The following is a 22,268-nucleotide window of genomic DNA, read 5'->3' as shown; positions in this document are numbered from 1 at the left end:
TCTTCAATAGATGCTGTGTGAGAGGTAGGTGGCCGGAGACTGAACACAGAGGACACAACCTCTTGCCCAAGGGAAGTCCAAAGAGACAGGAAGACAGCCAGGAGACATGATGTCCCTGATACCAAAGGAGAGGGGAGTGTGCAAAGGACCTGCATGGTGCAGGCATGGTACCAGAGACTGGACTGATTCACCTGAGAAGTAAAAGTCTCCACTCTGAAGGAGGTCAAAAAGAAAGCATACACACATTAAATCATAATACAGGATAGAAAGTGACAGATACCGTTTAAAAAAAAAATCAGATTAGTGCTCAGGAGCTCAGAGGAGGGAGCAGCCATTTCCATTTCAAACACAGAAGTGACACTGCAGTGGCTGTTGTATGTAATACATGGTCATAGTTCTTTATGGTATTTTTTTAGTTTATATGGTATTTTTCAGATCTTTACTAACCACTCCTTTTTTTTTCAGAAATCTTCTTTATCATAGCTGAAAGCAATCTCTCCCTCCTTTGAAGACCTAAATATTGCATCTAAATTATGATATGTACCGCATTCTCTTTGCCATGTTCTTTGCTGTTTTCTTATCTCTTTTACCAGATCATGAAGCTCTCTGTGGCCCCAAACTCTGTCTTGCTTTCCTTTGGCCCACTCTCCCCTTCCCCAGTGCCTGGACCAGCCCCCCCACAGGATGACAGTCTTGCTCTTCGAGTCACTCAGTCCTGGATTCAAAACCCATCCCAGCCACTTGTTCAGCTATTAGCTTCTTGACAATTCACAAATGATTAAGGCCCACTAAGGCATGGTTTTCTCAACTGAAAGTAGAAATAAAATATTCCACAAAAGGCTATTGTGAGTACTAAGTATGATGATGTTTCTAAAACTACTCAGGAAATTATTTGGCACACAGTAAATATTCAGTAATGGTTTGTTTTATTTCAATGTATGGTACATAACAAATAAATGCTTACAGAATTAGCAAATACCTGAATGAATGACCATGGCAACCAGTTTCCATTTCTAATAGATTTCTGATTCCTTTTTAACTCTCGAAATGTTCACAACCTATCATAGCTAGGCCTTCTCTACATCCAGAATATCCTTTTCCATCAAAATTTTGCTTAAAATTTGTAGAACTTTTGCCTCCAGCTACCCTCCTTCTCCTTAGCAGTATCAGAAACATACTGTGAGGTGGACTGATTTTGTTTAGCAAAATTTCTAACCAGTATGAAAACAGAAAATATGGTGACAGTGCTTAACCTCATCAGAGAGTCAACTAGGAATAATATTCTACTCTTCAAGAATTTGAGTTATTTTAGATGGTGCTTATTATTTGTCTTCCTATGCAGAAGACCTAAGCCAGGCAGCCAGGTTTTAAATCCCACCTCTGCTTTACAATGCTGTTAGTTTCTGCCATACAACACAACAAACCAGCTCCGTGTATACATATGTACTCTTCTTCTTGAGCATCCCTCCCTATCCCTAGTCCCATCCTTCTAGGTCATCACAAAGTACCGACCTGAGTTCTGTGTGCTTACAGCAGCTTCCCACTAGCTATCTGCTTTACACACGGCAGTGTATCTGTGTTAGTGCTACTCTTCCGGTTCATCCTGCCCGCCCTTTCTAGTTTTGTGATGTTGGATAGTTTATTAGTCATCTCTAGCCTCAGTTTTCTCATCTGTTAAATGGCAATAACCTACATCAGAGAGGTGCTCTGAGTATTAACCAAGCATGCATTTACAGCACTTGGCACAGAGTAAACATAACATAGGAGTTTTATTTATTTCCTATGCATTTTTCCAGACTTTGCTACTTAGTGTTTTCCATTCAAAGTTACAGACAGGCTCAATCTTTCATTATCTCAAATACCTCAATTGGCTTCTACCTGCAGTATGTTTTCTAGCCTCAATTAATACACTGCAGAAAACAAAATAGAAAGTGGTTTAAGGTTTATTGAATGATCGGAAGATTTCTTCAAGTACCAATTAAAGCAGCAAAGACAGTTGGCATGACACATTGTTTCCTCAAAAGTGTTCTTAAATAAAGCTTGGCGAACATAATAAACATGTTTTTCTTGTTTTCTTGGTGTTATTTCATATTACCAGTAAAGATTATAGAGCTCACTTTTTAATCAGAAGTAAAATAAGACTATGGAGATAAAGCATCATCGGTCAGAAAAAAAGTAGAGCACGCCCTGGTGTCCTTTTGAGGGCCCCAAACAAGCCTTGCTGTTCTCTGCCCTCGCCCTTCCCTCTGTCCATGTCAGAGAGATCTAGATACACAACCTACTGTGTCACCTGGGCTAGTTAATTATCCTCTCTAAGTCTCAGTTTCTTTATCTAGAAAATTGAGAACTACTACTTCAAAGACTGCTGTGAGGATTAAATGAGAGAATACAGTTAAATCCCTGAGCACCATACCTGGCAAATAATGAACGCTTACTATACATAGCTTAAAAATAATAACCCTCAGTTTGAACAAAGAACAAGATAGATTAGCTATACCAGACTAACCCTCATACTATCAACAATTAAAATTCTGGACATAATATAAAGACAACGGTCTGCAGTCCCAGAGGAGCAACTAAAGCAAGCAGCAAACAGAGCGGCTATAAACCTAAAGAAGAGCTATACTTCCTGGGTGTTTTCCCTGGAGACTCTGACAGGCTGCACTGGGAAAGAAGGGGCTTTGCTTCACGGAAGAGACCAAAGTTAGAGTGCAAGGCTGCCAGAGAAGCTGGAAGTTAAGAGGCAAAATCCAAGGAAGAAGAGGGCCCAGAAGGAGGGCCCAAAATATGGCCACAAATTTTTCTCTAGTGGTCCACAGGGAGGAACTCCAAGAAACCCACCACAAAGCAACAGTTGGGGCAAGAGGGAGAGCAGATATTCTAGAAACATCTAGTGCTGGAAAAACAGAAATTAGTTTGTTTAAGTCCCTCCAAATTGGAGAGGCAGGGTTAATATACTAAAATTTGCCTTGTTGAACCCATAAAGCCTTCCCTAAAAGTAGGGCAAAGGCAGGCATCTAAGAGACTGACCCAAAGGCAGTACATTTGACTGGCCAAAGAAAACTTGATGCTTAACTCACTGTCTATGAAGTTCAGTGTTCATTCAAAATCAAGGCTTGCTAAAAACAGAAGAAAACCACCAGAAGCTAAAAGAAACATAAAAGAATTTAAATAGATGTCCAAGTGTTTCAGATATTAAAGTTATCTGAAGGGGATTTTAAAATAGTCATGATTAATATATTAATAATAAATAAAGAGATGGATGGAAAATTTCAGCAGAAATCTAAAATCCTTAAGGCTCAAGCTGAAATTTCACATCTGAAGATATAAAAATTGAAATCAAGAATTTAACTGATGGGTTCAATAACAGATTAGAAATAGCACAGTAGGTAATTTAGTGAACTAAATACATGACAAGAAAAAGTGCTCAAACTGATGCCTATAAAATAAAAAAGGATAGGCCTGGTGCACTGGGAAGACCCAGAGGAATCGGGTGGAGAGGGAGGTGGGAGGGGGGATCGGGATTGGGAATACATGTAAATCCATGGCTGATTCATATCAATGTATGACAAAACCCACTGGAAAAAAAAAAAATTTAAAAAAAAAAAAAAAAAAGGATAGAAAACATAAGGAAAAATAAGAATAACAAAGGACTCAATGAAAAGGTCATGTCATCTGAGTATCTGAAGTAGAAGAGACAGAAAAATAAAACTTAAATATCTGAAAAGTATTGCCCAGGAATTTCCCAAAATTAATGTAAAGTGTCTAACTGTACATTTAAGATTCAAAAACTGTACAAGCACTAGGTAGGATAAATGTGAATAAAGCCACACTTAGGCACATTGTAGTTAACACTATTAAAAATTAAGGTAACGAGAACATGGAAAATGTAGAAATAAGACAACAATGGACTGACATTTAAAATGCTGAAAAAAATATACTGCCTAGAATTCTGCACCTCTCAAAATGATTTTTCAAAAAATGAAGACAAAATAAAACTATTTTCAGAAAATTAAAAACTGAAAGGTGTTTTGTAGGCAGATCTGCATTACAAAATACTGACAAGACTTCTGAGACTAAAGGAAAATGATCTCAGAGAAACATATAACTTCAGGAAACAGTGCAAAAAAAGGATTTATTTATGGGTAAAAAAATTACTGCATATTGACTATTAAAATATATATATATATATATTTACACTTGAACAACAAGGTTTGAACTGTTAAAGTCCACTTATCAGTAGATTTTTTTCAGTAAATACATAACTACAATACCATGCGATTAGGTGTTGGTTGAAATTTCAGAGAAGTAGATATGGAGGGCAGAGCATAAAGTTATACCTGGATTTTTCAAGTGCATAGGGGGTTGGCACTCCTAACCCACAAGTTGTTCAAGGGTCAACTGTAAATTTTGTCAGTTTGAGGAACTGACAAAATATAGATGTAACATGTTCAAGTAGTAGTAAAAGCATATTGTAGTCAGTAATGTGAACACTCAAAAGAGTACTAAAAGAATGTAAAAGTTAAAATCTTAAAGGAATTATAAAATGGATTAATAATGAAGAATGATAAATTGATGAATATAAATGAAGTCAAAAAACGAGGGAGAAAAGGACCAATAGTACAAATAGTATGGAAAACAAAAGAGTCCACTTAAAAGAGTCAAGTTAGTGGTTATAGTTAATGTAAACGGACTCAACTTTTTAATTAAAATACAAAATCTGTCACACTAAATAAAAAGCAAAATGGAGGCATATTCTCTTTATAAAAGAAACTTTAAATGCATGGATATATTTTAAAGTAAAAGCACAAAAGTATGGAAATAGATATACCATGTAAATATTAACCAAAAGAAATATGATATGGCTATATTAATATTGGACATAGATCTTAACTAGAATAATAAGATATAAAGATGTACTTTTCAATGTAATAAAAGGGCCAAGTCCATAGGAAACTATAAAGTCATAAATTTGTAAATACACAATAGCATAAATTTCAAAGCACATAAGGCAAAAGTTGACAAAACTAAAGAACAGACAAATCCACAATCATAGAGGCAACTTCAATACATTATTTCAGTAACTAATAAGAAAGCAGACAAAGAAGTCAATTCAACATAGAGAAGTTTCGAACATTATTAACTAACTTGACCTAATTTGGTTTATAGAACACTATACCCAACAACTGTAGAATGAATATATACATTTTTATATATACATATGTGTGTATGTATAAATACATGTAAAATATATAATATACTATATATAATAACTTATTTAAAGATAGACTTTTTTGGTTAAAATGAGGATCTTGTCTTTATGTTCACAAACTGTTAAGAAATAGACAGTTATAAATCAGTCTTTCCAAAAATCTGGTGTCCCAAGATATAGTGTTGAACAATTAATTCTGTTTGTATTTATTCAAAACCTTGAATTCTTAGAATTTAATTCTGAATCAGCTCTATTATCTTCATCCCAACTGGCATACATTTCAGCTACAATATTCAGAAAGTTACCACTAAGCTTCTGAGATTTTAAAAAAAAAGAGGTGGGAAGAGAGCCAACAAATAGATAATTCATTTATTCTAAAATTAGTCCCATTTCAGACAAATACCATCCTATTATAAGACTGAATACACTAATGAAACATAGCGGAAAAATTAATTACAAATAGTAAGAGCCCAGGGATAAATTTATAATGGAAAAAGGAATGTTATTTCTTCTTTTTTCCTCAGGAAAGTTGTTGCTTGCCACGTAACCTTGACTTTGAAAGTTTTGGAACAAAATAACTCTTCTGGGGTACCATAAAGTTAGTATTTTACACTTATTTAGAGAAAAAGTTTCTGACAAATATTTTTGCACTGTACAAATAAAATTTGAAGGAGTTATAAGGATACTAGCCAAAAAGAGTCAATGAACAGTGACAAGATATAACTTTTGAAATAAAAAGCTTCTGATTTGTAAAAAGTAGCAGTGAAAATTCACCCACAAAGAGATCTCTAGATGGGCCTTACAATAGATATTACAGAACCTAAAACAAACTTATTTAGCTTTTTCTATCTAAGAAATCCATCACTAACCTATTAGTTTTTGTTTTTTTTTAATAAAAGCCATTATGTTTTTGGTCATAAATAAGTTTTTTAAACATCTTATCAGGCTCATACCTTGCAAATTCATCATATTCATTTAAAAATTATCCATGAATTATCCATGAAAAATTATTCCATGTTCTAGGATTAAGCTAGGTGTTGTAGTTAAAATAGTGAGTCAGAAAGACTTTATTATGAGTAAGTGAATAAAAATGACAGTAAATTATGGAAGTACATCGAAGGAGAAACAAGTTTGTGAAACATAAGCTAACAACAGCAGGCAAGAGACCTGTTTTAGATGGAGGGTCACAGAAACCATCACTAATGTATTAACATTTGAAGGAACACAGTGGAGAGTGTCCCAGGCAGAGAGGATCAGGCCTCACTGGAGTCAGGAAAAAAACTAGAGAGGCAAGAGAATTCCCTGGAGCTATGGAGGTCCAGTGGTTAGGACTCAGAGCTCTCACTGCAAGGGTCCAGTTTCAGTCCCTGGCTGGGGAACTAAGATGCCAAAAGGCACTGCCAAAAAAAAAAAAAATTAGAGAGTCAAGGAACTGAAAGAAAGTCCAGGGGACTATAGCACATGGAGTGAGGGGAAGAGCAGACTGGAGTGAGTCATCATTTGGAAAATTAAAGTAGACAGCTTCAAAATATAGATTTTGTGGATAGACTCACCATTCTTGCTGATTTACTACAAGCAGGGGGTGAGGGACAGGCAGAAAACAAGGATAAACTTGTCAATGGTTGCCTTGGGCAACCAGGGAGATAGTGGCACCGTAAGTGCTGCATAAGACGGCTGGGTGTTGGGAAAGGACAACTGTGCAGAGTGGGGATCAACAGCCTTACGGTGAACATGCAAAATTTTCCTAAAAAATATTGCACTTAAGAACCAGAAGGCTTGGGTGAGAAGCTTGAAGAGTGGAATTTGCATATATAAAAGGAGAAGTCATTCTGAGGATTTCAGAAGACTTGACCCTCTTCCTTCCCTTAGGTGTATACTCTGCCCTTTTGTGAAACACAGAAGCTTTGGCCGAATACCTCAATATTTTGGAAGAATTAGGAAATGGTATTAAACCCCCTCCAGGAATAGAATCCACCTTGGGGCTTCCCTAGTGGCGCATACAGTAAAGAATACACCTGCAATGCAGGAGACCTGGGTTTGATCCCTGGGTCAGGAAGAACCCCTGGGAAAAGGAATGGCAACCCACTCCAGTATTCTTGCCTGGAGAATCCCACGGACAGAGGAGCCTGGCGGGCTACAGTCCATGGGGTCACAAAGAGCTGGACATGACTGAGTGACTAACACTTTCACACTTTACTCTAGAGAAGAGATTAAACACTAAGGAAAAGGATGAAAACATGGTTGTAAGAACATACCTGAAATATCTGTACCATATTTATTTAAATGTATAAAGTATGTGGGCAGGATACATTCATTCAAACAACTATATCTGTAAGTCCACTTTATTTGCATACCAGCATCTATTTATAGGGGATTTTCTTCTTTCCTTATGACAAATGGGAAAAACTGCCTTCTACGAAATTCTAAGATTTTAAAGTTATTATAAAGATGAAACTTCTCAGGGGAGGCAGTTTTGACCTGCCATGATTCCCATCTGCAGTACTCCCATAATATTAGATGGTTACTGCCTTTTCTTGTCCTTAAAACCTCAAGTATTTTACTATTCTCATTTCGTTTCCCATCTAAGAGCTCTGAAACTAAAGCTGGGAAAGGAATGAACATAAAAAAAAAATCCTTTATTCTCAAAAATTGATCAGCTAGAGGCAAGGAAGAAAGTAAAATGCTAAGTAAAAAACCATCCTAACATATAAGTTGCCTTTCTTAAGTGCCAAAATTCCTGTCATTTTCCTGGATTGTGTGTATATTTTAAACAGTGTTTCACGCTGGGGTTTATTATATGAGTTTTGTTTGTTTCTATATTCATTTTGCCAAGTTTCTTAATGTGTAATTTTCATGAATCTAAATAGCAGTTATTTATATCTTCTACTATAATAAACTACTGATTCATATAATATTAACTATTATATTAATTGAGTGTGTATAGTATAGACTGGAACACTGTTCAACAGTATTTCATATACTGTTTTGTTTAATTCTTATAGCTATCCAATGAAGTAGGCATTATTATTAATCATTTCACTTTATAGACACAGATAAACAGCTGTTAAATCACTTGATCAAGATTAAATTATGCATCTAATAAACAGCTAGTTCCTTATTCACCACACTTACGGCTGTTTAATTAGACTTTGGACATAATGTATTTAGAACACTAAATATATTTTTAACATTGGCCTACAAAAAAGATAGTAAGATGAATCTATTATGTAAATCATTATTCTAAATCATATGTGGCCAAATTGAACTGTCTTTTTTATGTTCTACTGATTAAGATCATAAAGTATTCTCCCAATTGAGAAGAGGTTCTCTCATCCATATATATGGTATATATATTCGACAAATTATTGAGAACACACTATGTATTAGAGGCACTTAGCATACTTGAATAAACAAAAGCGACAAAGCCTCCCTACCTTCTGGCAGCTTACATTCTAATGGAAGAAGATGAATAATAAACATATAACCTAGCTTAACAGAAAATTAAAATATGGTGACAAGTGCCTTGGAAACAGAAAAAACAAAATGTCAGTAGAAAGCCATCAGTACTGCTATGGCATGGGCATAGAAGGTGTTGCAATTTAAACAGGGTGGTCAGGATCAGCCTCATTGAGATACTCAAGAACAATTACCAGCAAGAAATTTGTTCTTGCTCATTGTTCTCCAAATAATAACACATAACAATAATCTGACTGCAGTGTTTCAGTTTTTAAGGCTACTAATTATCTTATTGAATAAACTAAACACATATAGTATTAGGACAGAAACTGTCAACTCATGAAGGAAATAAGGCTCTGTATGATTAAGGAAGTGATGCTTTCTTTTTAAAGCAATTTATTGTCAGTTGAGTAATGCATTGTAACATTACAGAGTAAAACAATTCTTAAAGTCAGAGCTTTAGTTCTTGAAATGCTTGAATCTGAGCTTTCTAATTTAGGGGAATGGGAGTATTTTTACCAATTCCAAGGAAAATTCTGCCAAATATTGTATGTATACATACACCTGCACACATATTTAAACATCAGATGGATAGAATAAATGCATTAAGTAACTATGTAAAACATATACATAATTATGAATATTTGTTAAATACCGATTTGCCTGATTATTGCACAAATAGAGACATTGACTCTGGAACCTAAGGAAATTTGCCAAAGACTCACAGATCATGTATCAGATCACCATCTCATACGGATCTCTTCGTTTCCTCTGAAAATGCTGCTCTTCCCATACTGCCATTTCCCAGTCCCCCAAACAGACACCCTAGATCCTTCTATTTATCACACCCCTCATCTGTTTGGCATGTCTTGGTTCTTCCTCCAAACCAAATGTAAGGTACAATCATTCACTTCCCACCTTCCTCACCACGACTCAGCACCATCCTCCTCACCCACCTTTCCACTTCCCGTCTTGACAACTCTCCCCCCACAACTTCACACACACTCCATTCCCCATCCAGCTGCCAATGTGAGCTCTATGTCAAAGTACCTCATTTTCAAAAAGCTAAAACTGTAACTCTCGTATAAATGTAGACTCAATATGCATCAAAAATTCTGAATCAATTAATGACACAACCAGGATTTTGAAAATGGCTCACAAGATAGTTGGAGAAATACGGTATACAGGAAAAGCATATTGAAATATGCTTGCTGATTTAGAGACAAAACTGGCTAACGTTCTACAGGCAACGAAACTATCACCTATGGAGTTTTCTTCTCTACCTGTCAAAAGTCCTTTGCATCTCTAACAGACAAAAATCTCCAAGTCCACACACAATGCCATAGAATCGGGGCTCTAAACTAAAGTAGAAAGAATGTCAAATGAAGATATTCCCTTAAAGAATTAAATAATCCTTCGAGGGGCCTCCTGGACATTGTTCCCATATGATAATAAAAGCATACATAGCCATCTTTTGGCCTTATATCCAAGTCTGTGATAGTTTTTCTTAACAAGCATAAATAAGATTCTATCCTTGTCTATTTTAAAACTTTTCTTTCTAGAGTGAAGTAAAAATTTCCTACCATGGACCACAGAGTCTACATAAGCTGCTCCTTTGCATCTCTTCTACCATCCCCCTCAGACACTGTGATCCTGCCACGCTGATCTTGCGGTTCATCAAACATGCCTCCTTCAGCCCTTTGCTGTTCCTTTTCTCTCTGCCTACTGCTCTTCCACCAGATTCAGCAATGGCTTCCACTTTGCATCATTCAAGCCTCTGCTCAAAGGCCCACATGCACGTGCATGCACACATGTGTACACACACACACACACACCTGCCACATCTTTCCATCCCATCACTTTGTATTTTCCTTCAGAGAACTCACCATGGTATGATGTGATAGTATTTCTGTACGTTTCTAGCTGTTTATCGTCAGTATTCGTTTTTAGAACATTAAGGAATTTTTGCCTCTTTTATTCTTCACCATCTCTCTAGTACCTTGAATAGTGCCCAGTACACAATATGCACTCAATATCTTTTTATTTTATGACTGAAGTCACACAGACACTATATAGCACTGTCTCAAAAAGAAAATGTTGCTCTCTTAAAACACTGTTTCTTATTTCATAAAAGACAAAAAAATTAAAAAGTAATTCCAGAAAGCAATAGTAAAATAATGCCACACCTGGGAGCAGGAGCAGGGAAGGGTCAGAACATGGAGCCTGGACAGATGCACCATGAAATGGCAGGAAGTCCAGGCAGCCCTGAGAGGCTGAGAATACGAGCAAATCCAGACAGGTGGGTTTCTGTCATCAGAAAGATCTGTCTGGTAATTTACTGGTGATGGATATCACAGAGGAGTGGACATGGATTCAGGACAGTTTTGGGGAGCAAACCACTATCATTCATTGAGAACTTGCTCTGTATGAGGCATTGTAGCAGGCACTTTGGCTAAGTTATTTCACTTAACCTTCATCAAAACCCTTTGAGGTGAGTAGTATAATGAAAGTGGAAGTGTCAGTCACATCAACTCTTTGTGACCCCATGGACTGTACCCCGCCAGATTCCTCTGTCTGTGGAGATTCTCCAGGCAAGAATACTGGCGTGGGTAGCGATTCCCTTTTCCAGAGGATCTTCCCGACCCACAGATCAAACCCAGGTCTCCTGCACTGCAGACAGATTCTTTACAGTCTAAGCCACCAGGGACACCTGAACAGTACAACATCTATTTTTAAATTAAAAAAACCAAGGTTCCAGGAAGTAGAAGTTGTATATGACTAGGAAATGGCACAGCCTGCATTAGGACATGGATCCATTCATCTGTTGATAGACATTTGGGTTGCTGCCATAGCCAAGATATAGCTTGATCACAATGAACATAAAAGCTCAGCAACAAAACACAATGCATGATGTTAGGGCAGAACTTTCTTGGGATTAATATGCATTTAGAATTCCTGAAATTCCTCACAACCATAGCCAAGAATGGTCCCTAGAGTGTCTTGTGGCGTGATCCCATTGGTAGCAGACAAATGATCGCAGAGAAAGGGCCTGGAAAGAGAGTTAGACTGCTATAAAAAGTTAGTTCATTGCAATGACTATTTTTTGTGCACCTCTATTTTATAGGATATGCCAGGCCAGGCATCACTAATAAAAACTATCTCCTCTAAGTCTTTTAACTACAGCCGAGCTTTGAACCTGAAGAACATGTCATTTAATAACCACATTGCCTATTTTCAAGTCATTATGCTGGAAAGGAAAGATAATCTCCCTTTCACTACAGCTCCATTGTTTCACATAGGTAGTTCTGTATTAAGTTCATCAATCACTTCCACACTATGAATTCCAAAGGTTTTCATTAACACTCAGTCATAGAAGACAACCTAATGATAATAAAAGTTATTAAACCAATATGGGCCATGGAGGGGAGAAGTTAGCTCTTGATTTGGATTGACATGAGTTATTTTCCTCCTATAAGTATACAGTTTTGCAAATAAGAATGGGATTTCTCTGTAATAACAACTATCCAAATAATTCTCTCAGAAATAAAGTATACACCTCTGCTTGAAAATCAGTCCGTTTGCACAAAATTCACTATTTTTGTACCAATTTCAAAAATCACAAAGAGAAACAACAGAGAGCCTAGTTTTGCCTTCCCTCATGTGTTTAAAGGGGAGGGGGGAAAGGCAATGCATGAAATGGAAGAATTATATAAAAAGTATTAACTGCTGATGCAGGATACGTTTCCTTTTAAATATTTGATTTCATTTAATAAGTAACTTTTTATTTGGCTATGAAACTTAGGTCATTCTTCAGGTTCTGCTGTTTCCCTGAAAAAACTGCTAATCCCAAAACAGTGCTTCTTGTTTGCTGAGCTAAACAATGACTGGTCGTCTATGGATTGGTGGGGAAATAACGGGTGTCTTCACTTCCTCACGCATTATGTTTCTTCACAGGCTTCTTTTATGTTAATACTCTTCACAGCACTTATGTTGGTAATGAAAGAATATCAAGGGTCCCCTTTCATGGCTACAAAGTTAATTACTGCAATCAGAGAGCATTTGCAACAGTGGTTTGTACCAGCACTTATCAAGTCCTTAAAAGTATTCATTTGCTTGATTCCTGGACAAATCACCTCAAATAGAGCAGTCCATAAATGTACTTCAATTACCTTGCAGATTTATTTATCCCCTTTTCCCCCCAACTGAAGTTCACTGAACTGTAGATAAGAAAGACAATGAATTTGGTGGTGGATTAAAAATAGAGAAGTTGTCATGGAAATGAACTCTTTCCTTTCTCCTATAAATAGATGAAAGATTTTGGAAAGGTGTTCATTATAAAGAGAATATCATTTGATAACTAGACAAGCAGATTTTGTTTCAATTGTGAAAATTAAAATTACATAAGGCCTAGAATTAAAATCTTTCTATTCTGTTCAGTTCTGAATATATTTCTCAGGCTTAATATGGTAACATCAGGCTACATTTTGAAAAGGGTACAAAGGACCAACAGCATAAGACCACACTCTGCCCTCAAGCAGCACAATTTTTACAATTAAAAACAGTAAATGAAGTATGATTCCTAGATAAAACTGCAGTAAATATAATAAAATCATGAATTTTGTTGCACATACAAAATTAATTTAGAGAAAGGTCCGCATATAGGTCATCGGATAAAGACACCTAGATTCTAGCCAGGTTCTTGTAGACGTAGCAACTTGCTCTGCAGCAAATCAATTGTCATTCATTCCATGAAGGCCACATGTTAAAGCGGGGGAAAGTTGAGCTCTGACTTCAAATGATACACCCGCTTTCACCCATCTTTCACCCACTTTGATACCTGTAAGCAAGTCACTTAAGGCTTCTAAACTTTAGTTTCCTCATCAGAAATAATGCCCACCTCAAATAACTATAGAATAAATTAAAGGATATAATACAGATAATGTGAGAATTTTATTAGTGTTCAAAAAAGACAGTCCTCTCTCCCCAGAGCACACCATATCTGCATCCAAGGCAGGGACTATTAAGAGAACCGGGGCACTTTTTCAAGTTGGAGAAAAGCAACAATGACAGTCATAAGAGAAAACTGATAGCACCCATAGTGAATAAGGCTTTTCATGCAAAAATAGGAAAGTAAATACTACTTTAACTTCCACTTATAAAGAGCAAACAGATCTATTGGAGTAAGAGTTTGCTCTGCTGTCAGTCAAAGCTGATTAACTAATTCTGTCTATATACACTTGCTGCTTTTCTGCTTAAAGGGCAAGTTACCTCCTGGTCTTCTGTTGCTTCTTTGCACCTAAGTGCTCAGTCGGTCTGAGGTAGGCTGAATAATAGGCTACCCCCACATACACACACATGCACACACACACAGATGTCCACAGCTTAAACCCTGGAACCTGTGAATGGTATTATCCACGGCAAGAGGAACTTTGCAGATGTGATTAAATTAAGAATCTGTGATGAGGATATTATCCTAGATTATTCAGGTAGATCCAACGCAATCACAAGGGTCCTTCTAAGAAGGACGCAGGAAGATCACAGGGAGGGGAAAACCATGTGACAAGTGTAACAGAGATGGAGTGGTGAGGCCACAAACCAAAGGATGCCTCTAAAAGCTGAAAAGGACAAGAATAGACTTTCCCACAGAAACTCGAGCAAAGAACCCTGCCAACATCTTGCTTTTAGCCCCATGACAATCATTTCAAATTTCTGACTTCCTGAATTGTATATTTGCAGCCACCAAATATGTGGTCATCTGTTACAGTGGCAATTAAGAAACCAATACACCACCAGTGAATCTCCACACTGTTGACAGCTCATCTGTTTTATAAAGCTGAAGTGCATCCCTTGCTTTTGGTTCTTCTGCATTAATAATGATAACAACAGCAGCATCAGATGGCTTTTGTAGAACTCTTGACAATGAGTTAGACATCTTACCTGCACTGTGCTATTCGGGAACTTCTATGAAACCAGTTCACATATGACACATTGAAGACCAGGATTCCAGTTCGGCACAATCTCCTGCCAAAGCCCATCATTTTAACCACTATGATGCTCTGAATCTCTTCCCTCTATTCCGTTGTCTCTCCCTTCCTCTTAGATCCCCATCCCACAGGCAGAAATCACTGGAAAGATGCTTATTTCTTATATTTCTCTAAAGGGAGGTTTTTAAAGAAGGAAGACCTTGACCTATAACTGTGTGTAAACAGTGATGCTACTTTAAGGAAATACACACCTAGAGAAGTTCCAATAGTTTGGCCACTTGATGCAAAGGGCCGACTCACTGGAAAAGACCCTGAGGCTAGCAAAGAAGCATTGAGGGCAGGAAGAGAAATGGGTGACAGAGGATGAGACGGTTGAACAGGATCACTGACACAATGAATGGACATGAGTTTGAGCGAGCTCCGGGACAGAGTGAAGGACAGGGGAGCCTCGGGGGTGCTGCAGTCCATGGGGTCACAAAGAATCGGACATGACTTAGCAATTGAACAACACCACCTAGAAAAAGAGAAAGAAGGGAGGAAAGTAGAGAAACAGAGAGGGAGTGAAGAAAAGAGGAAATTTTTGAAACTCTATCCCCAAGTAAATGTCACTGTTTACTCATATGCAGGGTTTAAGTTAAGAACATCATGAATAGGTGAAGAGAAGTAAGGATAGACACAGTGAAGGATTAAGCATAAACCAAAAAAAAAAAAAAAGAGAGAAATAAAAATAGACACAGTTTGTAGGCAGAACTTACTGAAAGATTAGTCTGACTCAAGCAGTAAATTTAAATTAGGAAAGGATAGGAAGTTTGACACAAGTAAGCTGAGGTCAGTTTTCTAAGAAGCTTAACTGTCAGGAAGAGTTGAGGATGCAAAGCCTTAATTCATTTTTGAGTAGGGGACAAGGAGAAGGTGAGAAAATCAGAGAGGCTTTTTAAAAAAACTTTTATTTTTATACAATTTTAAAGGTTACTTTCCCTTTACAGTTATTATGAACTACTGGCTACATTTCCTGTGCTGTACATACATCCTTGTAGCCTATTTAACACTAAGAGTTTGGACCTCCCACTCCCCTCACTCTATATTGTCCCACCCCACCCCACTGGTAACCACTAATTCATTCTCTATATCTGTGAGCCTGTCTCTTTTACGTTATATTCACTAGCTCGTTGTAATTTTTAGATTCCCTATATTAGCGATAAAATATAGTATTTGTCTTTCTCTGTCTTAGCTATTTCACTTAGCATGTGAGAGGTGCTTGTTTCAACCTCGGCCTTTTTCCACCTGATCTTCCTAAAAGTTTAAGATCAGAATTAAAATTAAAATGAAGATAGTTTTTAAAATATTTACAATAATTCGATAACTATTCCTAATTTTTAAGTGTATAATTTAGAGGTAATAAATATGTAGTTAAATTTTAAATGATTTTGCTACTGAAAAATTGAAATCCTTTGCAGGCATACTTTCATAGACTATACATAGTGTATAACATGACATTTATTCAGCTTTGAGAGGCAATAACCCCCTCCATGGTATTATAAAGCTCTGTTAAATCAGACAACAGTGCTTATCTCTGATGCAGAAAATGGTGATAGAAAAGAAAGCGAACTGACCAAACTGATGACTACTTCATGTATGTCTCTCATTAATCCTTACGGTACTACAGGGGAATTTATTATCTCCAGTTTACAGATGAGGAATCCAAGGCTCAGAGGATTTAAGTAACTCGACCACTTAGAGATATTAATAGAAAAACTGCGTCTGTGCTAAGAAAGTGTCTATTCCATTGGAAGAGAATTAAATTGAAACAGACATTTTAGTTATTGTTTCCTGTTACCCATTCATTTCCTATAAAAACAAACACTTTGATAACGTCAAAAAAACAACTGAACTAGGCTATTTACCAATTTACTGAGGCTTACACACTCCTCCCTCTCTGAAGCAAGTATTAACACATTTCTGTGACAAAGAACAATGTGTCTATACCACAATCTACAGTTGGACAGCAAAGGGTCCCTCAAAGCATCCTTTCAGAGAAAACTCAGAAATAAGTCCCCTCCCCTACCACTAGGCATTGGAACACATTCCCTAAAATTTAATTTTTTTTAATTTAAAAATACCTGGAACCCCACACTACCATACCATATATAAGTTAAGCAAGGTCTTACTATATGGCACAAGGAACTATATTCAATATCTTGTAATAAATTATAATGAAAAGAATCAGAAAAAAGAATATAGATATATACATCTACAAGTGTATAACCAAATCACTTTGCTGTATACTTGAAATTAACACAATATTACAAATCAACTATACTTCAATTATAAAAACCTACTCAGAACCCTAAAGCAAAATGCACATTTTGCAAGTCCAATTTTCTATTCAAACACTGGGGGAAAAAAACATACTGCCTGCTGAAATGTTAATTAATAACTGACTCATACTCTTACTAACCAGAAGAGCCCTTGAGGACACTTTTCCAGAACAAGGCCTCAGTGGCTGTATTTACGGCTTCCTCGTCTCCTAAGTGTCCTATGACAGTTTCATTTCACATTCAGTCCTATCTTCCTTGCTAAAGCACGTGTCTTGAGATTCCGAAACCTTCCCCTCCCCCAACCCCACTCCACCAAAGGTATGTTTCTTTACTAGGAAGCTCTTCAGTTATGTAAATGTGCTGAGAGCATTACCCTGAGAGGGGGCACTAATGAATTCTTTACATCCCTAAAGATCTTAAATAACACACACAAAGCCAGAGATTTTAAAGTCAAAAATGAAAGTTTAACCATGAAAGAGAAATCCATGGGGGAACAGCATTAGACTGCTTCAGGAAAGTAACCCTTGAGCTGTGACCCGCTTATTAATTAGGAGAGGCTGAGGTTCAGAAAGAGAAAATTCGCTAAAATCACATCAGCTACCTTAATAGATTCAGGGGAATTTTCCCTCAATCCACTTGATTAGTAGAGGCTGAAACGTACTATCTTCTACAGGATGATTATGTCGACTGGAACAAAAAAAAAGCACAATGTGAGAATTGTGAGTTAAGCTGTATTTGGGGCAAAATGAGGAGTAGACCTTGGGAGGGAGTGTGTTCATGCATGCGTGCTGTCACTTCAGCCATGTCCAACTCTTTGCAACCCTATGGAGCCTGCCAGGCTCCTCTGTCCAAGAGACTCTCCAGAGCCTGGGAGGCAGCATCTCAAATAGCTCTGAGAAACTGCTCCAAATAGGGAGATGGGAAGGTCAGTACATATGTGATTCCAGTGAAAGGGGAATACATGCAACCAAACACATATTTCTTGCAGAAGGCTATTGCTAGTCACGAGGAGCAGACATCACCATGAAGGATTTTAGTGTTTTTCTAGATGTGAAGAGATGCAAGAATTGGGCTCATAAAATTGTCTCCTAAAAATATCTAACTATCTGAAGACCTGTTCTGCCAGTTTTTTCCAGAGCACAGAGTACCTCATTTCTGATCCCCACCTCCTTTCAGGGGGTGTTGAGGTCAGCATCTGCAGCAGCTCATAATTGAATTCTTGTAGAGATAAACAGCAAGTACCAATTTGTAGGAGACAATTAGAAACAATCTGTATTCATCTAAAATCTTCACTTCTTTGCCTCTTATGTGGGAATGATCGTTCCCCTAGAACCTGACCCTAGATGGTTCTCTGTCTGTTTATTCTGATGATTTAAAAACTGAGCAACTAGCGCTCCTAATGGCTACTCCTAAAACCACATCTCCCTCACTAATGTCATCAGAATGGCAGGGCACACTGATAGGAGCCATCCAATGTGATATCAGGCACGAGAAGCAAGGCTCTTTTAGAAAGCACAGTGAACATACAGGTGGTGGTATTAGAGGGGAATTTTCTTTTTGTTTTCATTTGTTTTCCAAATTTTGAAAATGTTTTATTTATCTAATCAGAAAAGTTACTTTTTAACTTTTCAATGTAAATCATACATCATATCCCATGCTGAAATATAAAGCCAACAGATCTCACTGCAAAGTCCAGTTCAGCCAAAATGGAACAAAACCATTTTGGAGGAATGGGGTCATGGGAAACTTTCGGGCTTGAGAAAGAGGCGTGTGTCATGAGATGAGGAGAATCAGCATTTCCCAAGGGGTCAATAGAGTTAAAAAGTCACACAGAACATTATTAACATCATTCTTATTTGAGGGCAAGAAAAGTTTGATCTGATCCAATGTAAAATGTATTATTTTTGAGTCTTCAATGAACTTCTATGCTGCCAAGATCTCTAGTCAATGGGGAGCTAAGAGTGCAGGCTTCATAGCATCGTGTTCATGAACCTGGTGAATTTACCACAATCCACAGGCCAACTGTATCCTGCAGATACTTCCCACATATTGAGGGCAGGTACCATCGGTAACTAGGGTTTCCATGAACCAAGCTCAGGAAACTGATGTGTAAAAGCCTGATGTCATTTTATTAATTTGCAAAAACAAACAATTGTCTTAGAGACCCAGGTACCTAACTGTGTGCACTAGTCCAACTGCTGCTTTGAGACAGACCTGATCAGGGAGCCAATTCATAACCAGAAAACAATTTTAAGAAGCATGAATTCAAAACTGAGAGAGGTAATGAAAACTAAAGGTATTCATGAAAAGGCAGTTTTCCAAATGCTTTATAGAACCCCTTCAGTTCTGCTGAAATGGTTAAGGTGGAAGGTTTCTGTTCTTCTCATCTTTAATTGTGAAATGAAAACATAGCCTACAATCTTATTTTCAAATTCTTAGGAGAAGTCTCATGTCAGTCCCCAACTACTAAACACAACTTTATATTTTTCACTCTAATTTGCTCTATGTTTTAATTAACAACCCTGAAGCTGCCTTGAAAAGTGTTTCCTACCTTTCTCAGCCTGAGTAAAATCTGCCTCACACTATCTGGTGAAGTCAGACAGTTATCTTATTTATGTCCCAATATCTTGACACAACACAATTAAGGAAGCTGGAAAGTGGAGCACAAAGCAATATTGGGATTGTTTTTCTGATGTTTTCCAGAGGATACTGAGCATTTCTATAATAACGTAAGGAGACTGGGGTCACTCAAGAGAAATTATTGCTTCTACTGTCATATGTCCTTCTTCGTGGCTGGGAAAAATGAATACTAATGTGCTCAGATACATGAATTCAAAAGCTTTCAATTTACTTGGCAGCATCAGTGCCATTAATTTATACTCTCTAATTTAGAATATATGATTTAACCTGCATGCATGCATGCTAAGTCGCTTCAGTTGTGTCTGACTCTGTGCGACCCAATGGACAGCAGCCCACCAGGCTCCTCTGTCCACAGGATTCTCTAGGCAAGAACACTGGAGTGGGTTGCCATTTCCTTCTCCAGCGATTTGACCTGAGATTAACTGAATTTAAATGTAATAAAACCACATTTAAATATTCTATATTAATTTTTGTAATCCCAGACACAATTCAATCTCAAAGTTTTACTACTATTCAAATCATAAATACATTCTGTTGGGTTGGTCAAAAAGTTCCTTCAGGTTTTTCCAAAAGCTGTTATATGATGAGAGAAAGAGAAAAAGAGATGAATTCCTAGATTATCTTGGAAACTGTCTCAACCCTTTGCTTCACTCCTTGGCTGGAACATTTATGTAGCCCCCCAGGGATGGTAAGCATTGATCAAAGTGACTGGCAAGACTGCCTCACTTGTGGGGTCCATTTTTTGAGGGACAGATCACAATATGCCCAGGTGGAAGACTGCTGAGTCAGGCTTGTACAAGTAGCTGCACATCCCTGATAGATGCCCTCAGCAAGCAAGCTTTCAGTGTTTATTTATAAACACAGAGAACACGGGTTATCATTATTTTCAAGAATCTAAGATTCTTAAACACGGCTTATGTGTGGAGGATTCATATTCCAATGAGCTGATCTTTATCAGAACCATGATCTGCAGCTCGGCTTTAGACTCCCTAAAGAACTCAATTATTCTCCTTTTGCCAATATGCTTCACAAATCCAACTCTCACTATGCTGTAAATGAAAAAGCACATAAGAGTGAACAGAATGATCTCCATCTCCATCTCACCCTCTTTCATTTTTTTTTTAATCTTTCTTAAGAAAACATTTTGGCCCTGGTAGACACTCAGGTGCCTGTCAGTTCTATCACCTGAACACATTTCCCTAAAACAAGAGAAATAATACAATGCCAGGTTCAAGAGTGAGCCTACGTATCAAAAAGTAGCTGACAGTCGGCACACTAGAGTTACTCTTCCAGTGGAAAAACCAGGCAGAGCAAACATGAAAAAGAACAGCCTTCTAGGAGATAATTTCCCACAAGCTGTATAAACTTTCTTTAACTAAACAAATAATCCTAGAGATGAACTTTTGTTTTTCTATTTTGGGGACACATCATAACGATTACCTGTGGTTTTTCTCACTGGAAAACTTGACAACAAGACAAAATATGTTCTTTGTTTTTCCCAGCTGAATGTCTCATAAAGATATTTTCAAAATCTAAGTTTTTCCCTTGTGAATGATTTTATAAAATTTAATATCAACTGCATAATCATCAGATCATACTTTGTCAAAGGACAGATCCTCAAGCCATGTCCCAGAAATTCCACCCTGAGATAGGCAAAGCCTTTGTTTGTTAAGGACCACCTTCACAATCTCCCACTCCCCAATATATCTTAATACTCCACGACCTCAAGGTGGGAGGAGCTGCTCTGTGTTAAGTTGTCAGGTGCAAGTTTCATGAAATGTCAATGTATTCTGAGGATTTTCTCTGGGACAACACTCTCAAAATTCAACCTCAGATAATGGAGTAAAGAGATGGAGTGGATAAAGAGCTATAACTGTGTGCTAGAAGGAGCTTGCCTCCACAAGTCATAGAAACAAATCAGAAAAAGATATCAGTGTCCACGTAAGGCCCTGGGCCTCCATCCATATGGATGTATAACTGGGAGAGGCCCAGCCATGGGAGAGACTTAGGTTTAAGCAGTTAGAAGAAGTTTGCTCAGTGTGACTGAATCATCCTCCTACCAAAATGATTTCCCAATATCTCACCTCTTGCCACTTTCTTTCACCTGCCTCTTCTGAAATTTCTGGTCTCCTCTCACACATGAAGTATCTGAGTAGTCTTACCTCCAACTGTAACTTGAATTTGAAACATGGAGCCACTCACCCCTTAAAGATAAAATGATGGTTTAATCAAAGCCTCATCTGAGATGGGCAAGACCTTCTGTCTGCTTCACACCTTTGCTAGAGGAGTGAAATGTCATTGGGGCTTACGGAATGCCCATGTCCTGTATTACAATTGCAAAGAATACAAGGAGAGGAATTTTCACTCTGTTCTCTAGGAATGTGCATTCATTTGTTCATCCCACTTCAACTCTGGTTAAACTTTTACTCAGCCAAGTGGAATGATTCATCAGGTAACACATGGAAATTTGATAGCGTAGTTAGAAAATAGATCCATGGAAAGCATTTCATGGAAACACAACTTCTTCACCAGTCCCTTTAATTGAACCAGGCAAATGAAACAGTATAATGAATTCATACCTTTCTAAAAGGTCCTTTCTAGTCTTAACCTGCCCGAGAGGACATAAGTCATATATGTTCAAAGACCTTTAAAATCAAC

General features: G+C 37.4%; 1 protein-coding gene across 2 annotated transcripts in view; it reads left to right on the top strand.

The window, feature by feature from the left end:
- Positions 1-22,268, top strand: part of GRM3 (glutamate metabotropic receptor 3) — a 227,586-nt gene that overhangs the window by 43,859 nt on the left and 161,459 nt on the right. The gene's annotated exons all lie outside the window — the stretch shown is intronic.

The sequence above is a fragment of the Cervus canadensis genome, chromosome 3 (genome assembly GCF_019320065.1).
Source record: "Cervus canadensis isolate Bull #8, Minnesota chromosome 3, ASM1932006v1, whole genome shotgun sequence".
Taxonomy (NCBI): Eukaryota; Metazoa; Chordata; class Mammalia; order Artiodactyla; family Cervidae; genus Cervus; species Cervus canadensis.
Note: the sequence above shows the minus strand (reverse complement) of the source record. Positions and strands in the feature narration are given on the sequence as shown.